We start from the raw sequence: 11,710 nt of genomic DNA on the forward strand, positions 1-11,710 counted from the left end.
TCCTTCGTGAAGGGAACTCTTGTGCTGATTTTTTTGGCTAAGGTGGGTGCGTCCCAATACTTACAGCTCCTCCATGTCCAGGATCCCCTCCCTGGCATGGAGGCTTTGCTCCTGGCCGACTCCTTGGGTACCATGGTAGTTAGGCAGTAGAGGATTTTTTTCTGTTTTGTTTTGCTTTGGTTCTCTTTGTATTAAGCATAAAAAAAAATATAAGTTGTAGTCATATAATTAATGAAATATTTTTGTCCTAACTTTACTTATAAAATCCTAATTTCATCATATAATTTTATTTATATAATAATTTTAATTATATGCCGAGTTAAGCGGTTCAACCATTGACTCAGTGGTCAGACCAGTGACTCATTGACTCGGTGCCCTGACCGAGTCGATCACCGAACCGAGTTTTATAACACTGCTTATGAGTATAAGAGTAGGTGTGGTTTGAGGTAATACACTTATGGGAAATGGTCTGATTCTTGGTCTCGGGTTTCTAATTCAGTACTAGTTGTGCATTATACTTTACTGCAATGCCAGCTCTGCTTCCAGATTTTTCTTACTCTCTCATCAAAGTCATCATGCCTTTGGTTTTTTATTATATGGACCTTCCTTGCTTTACCCTTTAGTTGTTACTTGGTTAGGCAATAGCTAGTCAAGTAAAAGAGGTAAGGAAATTAAATTACTATACTTTTCCGGAGCAAGGTGTTAAGCTAAAGTGAGATTTGTAAACCAAAGTCTGCTGGAGGACTTGGGGTGAGGGATTTAGATTTGTTTAATTTGGCCTTATTGGGCAATTGGTGTTGGTGCTTTCTTCAGGGTAAGGAGCAGGATTTCAAAAAAGGGTAAGGAGCATCTATAATGTCAGATTTTATTTGCAAAGTATGGTCATGGTAATGCTGTAAAGGCTTCTATTTGTTGGAAGGATTTAATCGGTTCCTGGGTTGGGGAGGATGCAAATCATTGGTTTGAGGGTAGCATTTGCCGGAGGGTAGGGTAGGGGAATGATATACGGTTCTAGTTGGATGTGTGGCATGGAGGAGGCCGATGTAAAGACAATTTTACTGAGTTATTTGACATGTCCGAACAACAACATAACCGGGTAATAGAGATGGGGTCGTGGATAGATAACAAGTGGGTCTAGGATCTGAGATAGGAAAAGGAGATTACGGGGAATCTTGTTGCTCCGAGGAATGAGTTGATGAGAATTATCTCATCTACTACTCTGATTCGAGGTCGTAAAGACTCTTGGTTCTGGACGCGAGAAGGAAGTGGAGTGTACACAGTTAAATCTGCTTATGAGGTATTGTTGGATTCGACTGTAATGAGGTTGATTGGATATTCAGATATTTGTGGTCTACCTCGGCTCCTTCAAATCCTATTTGCTTGAGCTGGAAGGTTTTACTTGACCGTGTACAGTCGAAGGTTAATTTGGTGAAGAGATATGTTTCTCTTTCTAGTGCAGTGTGCTCCCTATGTGCGACATCTCTGGAGTTTACTGACCATCTATTTTTTCCATGTCCTTTTGCGTGGCAAGTCTGGGCAAGGATTGTGAATTGGCTTGGCTGGTCCTGCGTCTTTCCTAGCACTGCCAAGGACCATTTGAGGCAATTTTTTGGGGACAGGACTGCTCACGAAACCAACGGGTTGTATGCAATTTGGGTTGCAGTAATCTGGCAACTTTGGATCGCTCGAAATTCTTGTGGTTTTTTTGGCCAACCTGCTGCTGTCTTAACTGCCGAAAAAAGTGCTGATTATAAAAAAATTACAATAGTGAGTTGCTTCCTCAATAAGCATAACTAAACGCCAAATAACTCCATAATTCCCTTAACATTTTTACATACTTCAGAATCAAAGATGAAACACTCACCCTCTTCCTTCTTAAACTTCGAAAAAGAAAATGAAAATAAAGACTGGAGAAACGTGGAGGACAAAAAAAATCACTATGCATGAAATGAGTGCACAACCGTGGTGGCGGTGGTGGCAGAGGAAGAACATTGATCAACCTTCACCTCTCCATAATGGTCTTGAAGCTTATCCTTCATAATAGGCCACATTGGCTGCGTGAATCTAGCATAGGCGTTGAACCACAAGTCCAAGTACACTTGTATACTCACATGATGTTATCAATCGACGTGCACTTGTTGGATCAGAATGAAACAGATCAGACTCTACCACTAGGACCTAGAAGGTTATGAGAGAGTACATGGTGAGGAAGAGTGTGAAAAATATGGTTGCAATTAAGGTAGAGTTGGAGAAATTTGAGAATAAGGCGTGAAACCAAAGCCAAATGACCTTTATTTCTATAGGACCAAAAACATATTTAAGCCTTCATTTTGTTATACATTATATTAGATACTATAGTATTATTTTTAATTTAAGGGATCGAGATTGATTAATGTTACATAATATCGAACAATTTTCAAAATATTCTTTTCCTCTATAAAAGACAGGGGACATTCACTTAGTGACGTATTTAGTGATGGAAAAATTAGATAAAATATATTTCATATGTATAGAAAAAAATCATTGCATCATGAAGAAATACAGAAATAACAGAATTAACTAGGAGCACATGTTTTTTCTCTGTTCTTTGTGCTCTTGTTTGCAACCATTTTCTCTCAGTCGTGGATGTTATGATAAAGCACCCCAAAGTGCAGAAGGTTGATCTCCTCAATTGAAGCACAGAAAAACTTAAGATCCTTTTGGATGATTCTTTGATGGGATATGGAGGACCTATCTCTAGTCCTTTTGATGAAGGAACGAGTAGAAATGATTTCTCGTATTAGGAAGCTTGCTTCAGTGTTAATGGTAATTGTGATTCAGATGATTTTAATGTAGTAGCTAAAGCCTAAAGTGATTGAGAATGTGGTCCTAACAGAAACAGAAAACTGAAGGAGAGAGAGAGAGAGAAGAGAGAGAGAGAGAGAGAGAAATTGTAACTGATTCAGTTATGAGAATGATAGGTAACTACAACTCTGTGTTGGTCATAGTATATATAGTACAAATATTGTATACTATTACTTATCTACCCTTGCTAACAAACTTGTTATACTTATATTCAAGTTCTACATGTTTTGTGCGAGCATGAAGAATGGGATTGTGAGCCACAGAGACAGTTGAGAGATTATCACAGTATAGGACTGGTATGCCATTAGGGACTGCTAAGTCGTTTAGAAGAGATTGAACCGAAAGGATTTCAGCTGAAAGTTGGGCCAAGCTTCTGTACTCTGCTTTTGTGCTACTTCTGGCCACAACCTGTTGTTTCTTGGACCACCATGAAAAGAGATTAGGACCTAAAAATATAGAAGCACCAAAAAATGATCTTCTATCATCCACATCTGTGGCCCAATCTGCATCTGAAAATCCTCTGAGTTGCAGGGAATGAGTTTTTGCTGGCTGAAGATGGAGACCACAGGAAGTGGTGCCTTTGAGGCATGGTAGTCAGTATCGTGCGTATCGCACGATACATATCCCGATACGATACGAAAATCAACCAAACGATACGTATCCCATGTATGTATCTTTTTGTGTTCGTATCGTGACCTGTATCGCACATATCGCATGAGTATCGCACGATACGTATCCCGATACGATACAAAAACAGTTTTTCAAATGTCGTTTCATCTTACTCTCCTAGAAAAATTAGGGAGTGGACATTTAATTTCATTAAAAATTAGTAACTTGCTCTAAAAAGTGATGTTTTCTTTGATTCTTTCACCCTTTCACGTTCAACTTCACTTCAGCAGCCCTTTCATGTTTCACGTTCAACTTCAACAGCCCTTTAATGGCTTGAAATTAGGGAGTGGGCATTTAATTTCATCTCTTTGATGTTTAGTACTTTAGTTTGGCTTATGGCTTGGAATTAGGTTGAACTTGAACTTTGTGAGACTATTTTTCTACTTATGACTTGGATCTTTGATTATTTTGAACTATATTTAGATGATATATTAGTATATTATTTAATTTATGACTTAATTTTTTTTGTGTCCGTATCTTACGATACACGTTACGATACGATACACGACACGGAATTAGGGTCTAGCGATACACGATACGTATCTCGATTTGACTACCTTGCTTTGAGGTATCTCAAAATCCTCTTGACAGCAGCCCAATGAGTGTCTAGGGGATGAGACATAAACTGGCACACCTTGTTTACTGGAAAACTTAGTTCGGGTCTGGTGATTGTAAGGTATTGCAAAGCACCAACAGTGGACCTGTAAAGAGTTGGATCAGAAAAGGGATTCCCTATATGCTTGGACAGCCTTGAAGTGCTAACCATTGGTGTGGAAAGAGGATTGCAGTCAGTCATCAGAGTCTTAGCAAGAAGATCTCTAATGTACTTTTTTCTGAGTGAGCAACAAAGAACCATCCTTAAGTGGCTGGACTTCCACCCCCAAGAAAATAATGAAGATCACCTAGCTGTTTCAAAGAAAACTGTGCATTAAGTTGATCAATAAACTGCTGAATAAGAAAGGAGGAATTCCCAATTAAGATAATATCATCTACATAAACCAAAAGATATACAACAACACCATCTTGAGTGTAGATGAAAAGTAAGGGATCACACTTGCTTGGTCTGAACTTGAGATAAAGGAGAGCTGAGTGGAGCCTTTCAAACCAAGCTCAGGGAGCTTGTTTGAGGCCATATAAAGCCTTATGGAGCCTGCACACCAGGGATTTGTCTGCTAATTGGAAGCCAGGGGGCTGGTCCATGTAGACCTCTTCTTGAAGAAAACCATTCAAAAATGCATTGTTCACATCAATTTGCTTAAGCTGCCAACCATGAGTAAGAGCCAAGGTTAGAATAACCCTTATGGTGACTGGTTTTACTACGGGTGAGAAAGTCTCAGTGTAGTCAAAACCAGGTTGTTGATGAAAGCCCTTGGCCACAAGTCTGGCCTTGTATTTATTTATTGAACCATCAGGATTTTCCTTGGTCCTAAACACCCATTTGCATCCAATTGAGGTTCTGTTAGGAGGTAAAGGAACAAGAGACCAAGTCTGATTCTTGAGTAAAGCATTGTACTCTTCCTCCATAGCTTTATGCCAAAGAGGACTGGTCAGGGCCTGCTTGACACTAGTAGGTTCTGTATGTGTAAGAAGGACTGAAGGATTGATCCTAGGTTGTACAATACCATTTTTGGATCTAGTTATCATAGGATGAGTATTAAGAGAAGGTTGTGGTGGTGCAGGGGCAGGTGACACTAAAACAGTGGGAGAAGAATGAAGTGGTTCAGAAACAGATGACTGGGAAATTGGGGCAATGGGTGATGGGGAAGGAAGGGAAGGCTCTTGAAAATAAGAAGGTGGAGAAGGATCAGGTGGTGGGGGTGTTTGTATGGATGGACAAAGAGGAATAGAGATGGTACTGGTGTAGAAAGAATTGGGGAAAGTATACCAGAAACAGAAGGAAAAAGTGTGGGATAAGGAAAATGAGTCTCATTGAAAACTACATCTTTAGAAATCAGTAGTTTTCCCTCAGGAGTAAGGCATTTATAACCTTTATGAGAGGGAGAGTAGCCCAAGAAAAGGCACTCTTGAGATCTAAAGGCAAACTATTGAGCATTATAGGGTTTAATAAGTGGATAGCAGGAACATCCAAACACTCTTAAAAAATGGTAATCAGGTGGTCTTTTAAAAAGTAAGGTGTATGGCACTGAATTTTGAATAGACTTAGAGGGTAATCTGTTTATGAGATACACAGATGCAAGGAATGCATGATCCCAATAAACAAGAGGCATGGATGCATGAGCTAAGAGAGTGAGGCCCAAATCAACAATGTATCTATGTTTCCTTTCTACAACACCATTTTGGCGGTGTGTATGAGGACAAATGACTCTATGTAGAATACCTTGGGTTTTAAGAAAGGTAGAAACTCGTCTGAATTCACCTCCCCAATCAGATTGAATGGCTTTAATTTTATGGTTATATTGCAATTCAGCCTTGAGCTTAAATTGTTGAAAAACAGATAGAGTTTCAGATTTTTCCTTAAGAAAATATATCCAAGTAAAACGGGTATATGCATCAACAAAAGACAAATAGTATTTAAAACCATTAGTGGATACACAAGGGGCTGGACCCCACAAATCACAATGTACTAATTCAAGAGGAAAAAAATACACAGTAGTAGAAAGAGAACTAGGTAGTCTATGTGACTTGCCTAAACAACAAGCAGAACAGAAATCAGTCATATCTCTAGAAGACAAATGAATATTACAAGATTGAAGAACAGCTTGCAAAGCATCCTTGTGAGGATGACCTAACCTGCTATGCCAGATTAGGAACTTATTAGTAGTAGTAGTAGTTATGGTATTGACAATGGGGAAAGATGGAGATCTAGCAACCCTGGAATGAGAAGCAAGTAAGCCAGGAAATGAGTATAGACCATCAGCTCCCACATGGCCTTGGAGAAGGACTTGGTGAGAAGCCTGAGATTTGACTGAACATGTGTTAGGATGAAATTCAAAAAAGACTCCATTATCTTTAGCAAATTTGCTAACACTAAGCAGATTTTTAGTGATTTGTGGAACATGTAATAGCTTGGTTAAAGACAATGTAACTCTAGAATTTAAAGGAGAAGGGAATAGAGTAGAACCACTAGAAGCAAAAAAATAAAAATAAAATAAAAATCCAAAGTAAAAAATCCAAGTAAGTTTGGGGATTTTTTACTTGGGTTTTTTACCTAGGGTTTTTATTTTTTTCAACCCTAATTTACTTACGTGACACCCTCTTTAATTTAATAATTTTCACAAAATATAATCCACGTCAGCGTCGTTTGCAGAATCATCAGAAATTAAACGGAACCTCACAGCAGGGGCTTATCACTATATATTATTTTCACATTAGGGGCTTATTCCACCCAAAATAATTTGTAGGGGCCTTAACCAAATGACCCATATTTTAGAAGGACCTCCAACATCTTTAGTATTTTAAAACATATAAAGAAGAAAACTCCATTTACTAAATCATATGCCTTCTCGTAGCTTAAAAAACAAGGCTGGAGATTTTCTACACATTTCTTCATGATATGCCTCACTAGAAACGACTACGCTATCAAGCATATTCCTTCCCCATCAATAAGTTTTATGAGTAAATTTCTGTATATCTTCTTTTTTGTTACATCGGAAAGATAAATTGCACCTTGCAGGAATTGATCATAGACCTCACCCTTAACCCATATGTCCCCCAGTTCCTACCCCTTGAACTATCAAATGGGACGCATATCTTCAAATGTATATGCGGCGTATTAATTTTATTAGTTAAACTCTCTTTTTTACAAGGTTAATTAATGAAAATTTATGGACCTCTTCAATTAATAACGTTGTGTACCATTAAAAAGGGTGGACATTGTATATTTTACCATAACGATAGGTTTATATTTCATTTTCTCTTCCATATTTTAACAATACTGATAGCCTTACATTTCATTTTACAATGTGAGGGAGGTGAGAACAAGAAAGAAAAAAATGTGAGATTTGATATGTGATATGATATAAAATGAAAAAAGAGATAGAAATATAATAAAGTAAATGAACTAAAAAATATTTAGTGTGAAGAATCAAAACTAATAAGTACAATATCTATCTTTGCCAACTCATTACTAACTTTGCAAACATGGGTGTGCTTAAAAGCACTATTTGCACGCGTCGGCATGCATACATTCCTTAACTGCACGCATATGCGTGCTATAACATTTCTATTTATAAACTATTATATTGTGTTTACAAAATGATCTCTCCTTCTATTATATAAAGTGTGTGGTACATTGTCCTATTATCACAAAAATATTAACTAATTATTACTTGTTACTCAAGAAATAATTAGATTCTTAGCGAGCTACGTGAGTAAAAAGAATAAGCCCAGAAAGTTACTATTTGTTACACTAGTATTGGTCAGGATGGGGATGTCGAGTTCTCGTGAAAAAAAAGACTATTGGTGTGAGGAATGTGAAAGGTTTTTCAAAACTAGAGGAGCTTATGGAAAGCACAAGCTTTCCCATGATGATGTTGAAGCTCTTCAGTGTGATATATGTACCCAAATCCAAATAGGCAAATCAGCATTGGCTATCCATTAGGCTAAGGTTCATGGTGTGAGGCGAAATTAAGGTGGATCCAGTAATGCATAACACCTAGATACATCGAACTCAAGTGCTTGAAGAGTGATGAAATCACATGAATACCTTATATGTAGGATATATTTATAGTTTTTTTTCTTTTAGGATAGTTTAGGAATTTAGTTTATTCTAAATTAGTGATCTAGTTTCATGGTTAATTTTCAATTGCAATGGTATTGGCTCTATGTATCTATGATGGTATCTTCAGCATTGTTATTAATATATTGTTTCAACTTTGTAATCTTTTAAATATTAATTTTGGATGAAGCTATTACCATATTTCATTATGGGTTTTCGTTGCACACTGACGTGTTCTTTAGTATTTCTCTAAAATTAGGTTCGTTGATTCAAGTTTTAAACAATCTCTTACACTCATAACTGCAATAATTAATAAATTTTAATGTATGATCCAAAATTTTATGGACAAGTAACGGTAGCATGAACACAATTGCATTTACAATTATTCTCTTATTTTTTAATATGTTATAGGATGCAAGGTTCAATCGTAGTTTTTAATTTATAGGAATTCGATGGATTCAAATTTTAAACCTTTTGTTAATACCTTCTTTTATAAGAAATTTGAAATTTTATTTTCACCCTCCCCCCCCCCCTCTACGTAAATTATTCATGATTCTCCTACATTTCTTGATGATCCACGAATGCATTTTAAACAAAGACACAAAGTATAGGGGAAGGGCTGATTGGTCAATTTTGATAAGGCAAATTCTTCCCCAAAAAAGATAAGGACTTCAGCCTCTAGATTGACAGTTTTTTTTCAACTTTCGGATGATAGGGTCCCAAAAGCATAGGCTTTGCAGGTTACTCCCACTGAGATCCATAAATAAACAAATGATACTATCATAAATCTACAGTGAAGTAGTGTTGCAAACCTCCTTACCTCGCTTTCTGCCACTGAAACGCCCGCAATCCTACTCTTACAAAGTTACCTTCAATCCAGACACTGATTCAAAACATCGAAGAATACAATTCAGGACCATTGCATTTTGAAGATTGACATCTCAAATGAATAGAGTATCGTCAGCAAATTGTAACAAGGATACATCAACCGCACTTCCGCAACCATGAAATGAGTGAATTTTTTTAAGGAGATTGCTTGTTTTAATATTCAGCATTGTTACTAATATATTGTTTCAACTCTGTTATCTTTTTAATATTAATTTTGTATGAAGTTATTCACATATTTCATCCTGGGCTTTTGTTGCAAACTGTAGTGTTCTTTAGTATTTATATAAAATTAGGTTCGTTGATTGAAAATTTAAACATCTTCTTACACTCATAGCTACAATAATTAATATATTTTAATATATAATCCATAATTTTATGGACAAGTAGGTAGCATGAACACAATTGAAATTGCAATTATTCTCTTATTTTTATATATGTTATTATAAGATTCAAAGTTCAACCGTAGTTTTTAGTTTATTAAAATTCGATAGATTCATATTTTAAACCTTTGTTAATACCCTTCTTTTATAAGAAATTTAAAATACATTTCTCTCGGCACTCTCGCTCTCTCTGCTTACCTTGATATCGTAGAAAAACTTGAATTTCATATCAGAATGTCATAAAAGCAGCTAAAACTAGTGGATACGTACATAAATTACTTTTCTCTTCAAATTCTCATCTTTATTTTTCCTTCGTATCTTCTTCATTTGCATATTCTTTATATCTGTCATTCTTTTTCTTTTATGCCTTTTAGGAGACTAGTGAAGATACTTTAGTTTCATAGAAGCAAGATTTTGGAGAAGCCACTACACTCTCACAACAATATAATTTTCACTCATCCATTTCATAACAAAGCATCAAGAGAAAAAACATTGACAAATAACCAATAGTTTACAGCAGCACATGCAAAAGGGAGAATGAGATAGCATAATCCCTTACAATGGCTCAGGGGCGGACCCACTCTAAGGCTGGGTGTGGCAGCCACATCAGTTTTTCTTTTCTTTTTTGAAAAAATTTATATGCTTGACAAAACTGGTTAGTGCTATCCTCTATAATGCTAGGTCCCAGGTTCGATTCCTTTCTTGTTGCTTTTATTTTTCATTATTTAAGATTTAACCAACCTAGTAACCATTGTAGACAAGAGCCTTGTTTTATTTGCTTTTCTTTAAGCATTTATTTAAAATTTCATATACATCTTTTTACTTATCCTTATTTTGATTATAATTTTTATACTATTAGTTATTAGTACATCTATCATACCAATTTAAAATGAATTGCATTGACATTTTTTAATTTTCATAAAAAATTCAAGAGTTTGAAATATTCCAATTTTAGAATTAAAAATTATAATTATATATAAATGCAATATGTTTAATTTTTACCAAAGATTACATCATCAGAAGGAAAAAAAAAATCAAATAAAAAGTAAAACAAATATTTTTTTAAGAGTCTTGTCAAAATAATTAAAAATGATTTTTAAAGGTAAAAAAAATATGGAGAGTACATTTTTTTTAAGATTACAACATTTGAATGTGATAAATTTCTTTGAAAAATTAATAACTAAGAGTAAACAATTACATTCTCTTTTAAATAAAAAACTTGTGAGAACAGTTATAAAAAATGTTATTTAGAGGTACAAGAATATTAAAAGAATCAAAAAATTTATAAACAGAAATGTAAAATTTTAAGATTATTATTCTAACTTATAATAAATTCTCACTATTTTTCACCGAAAACAAATCTCAATATTCATGTATATTAATTAGTTTATCTTTATTTTTATGTTATATATACATGAATTGAAATCTTATTTATTTTGGCCCCCGCAATTTTTATATTCTAGTTCCGCCACTGCTTGCCGGTAGCAACTACAAGCGTGGAACGTGTTTTTTCAGCTATAAAGTTTGTGAAGAGTCAGTTATGTAACAAAGTAGGTGATCAATTTTTAAATAATCGCCTTGTAACTTTTATAGAAAGAGATGTTCTTGGAACAATTAACAATGATGCTATTTTAGCTCATTTTAAAAAATTGGATAGTAGACGATTTTCATTGTATTTTCAATATATTTTAGTCTATAATTTCTTTTATGCTTAGTCACACTGATATATAAGGTCTGGATCCGCCCCTGCAATGACTATACAATATTCCCGGAAGAATGAATCAGAATCATCAAGTAGAACCTGCACAAAAAATCACACAATACCCACCTTGGTCATTAGAAACCAACAAATCAGTTTGCGATCTCACTTTATCCTCTAATTCAGTTGTATCTCGTTGCCTATCTTGCAGCTTAGTCACTGTTAGTTCAAGTCAAGTAATACTAATGCTATCTTTAAGCAGTACACTACCACAAAACCAAGAAAAATGATTTATACTCGGAGCAGAAGGTTTTAAAACTATTAATCTATTAATGCAGTAAACAAAATTCATTGTAAAACTCATACACAAGGATTCTATTCTTGCAAAAGACGCACACAAAAAATGCATAATCAAATTTTGAAGTTCCAAGAGGCAACCGTACTTAACATCCTTTATATCATAAATCACAAGTATTATTGAGAGTCACATCATAATTAATCAATATCTCTGCCACTTTAGTACAATGGGCTCCTCCAGTGGCACAGGAATGC

The sequence above is a fragment of the Lotus japonicus genome, chromosome 6 (genome assembly GCF_012489685.1).
Source record: "Lotus japonicus ecotype B-129 chromosome 6, LjGifu_v1.2".
In the NCBI taxonomy this organism is placed as follows: domain Eukaryota; kingdom Viridiplantae; phylum Streptophyta; class Magnoliopsida; order Fabales; family Fabaceae; genus Lotus; species Lotus japonicus.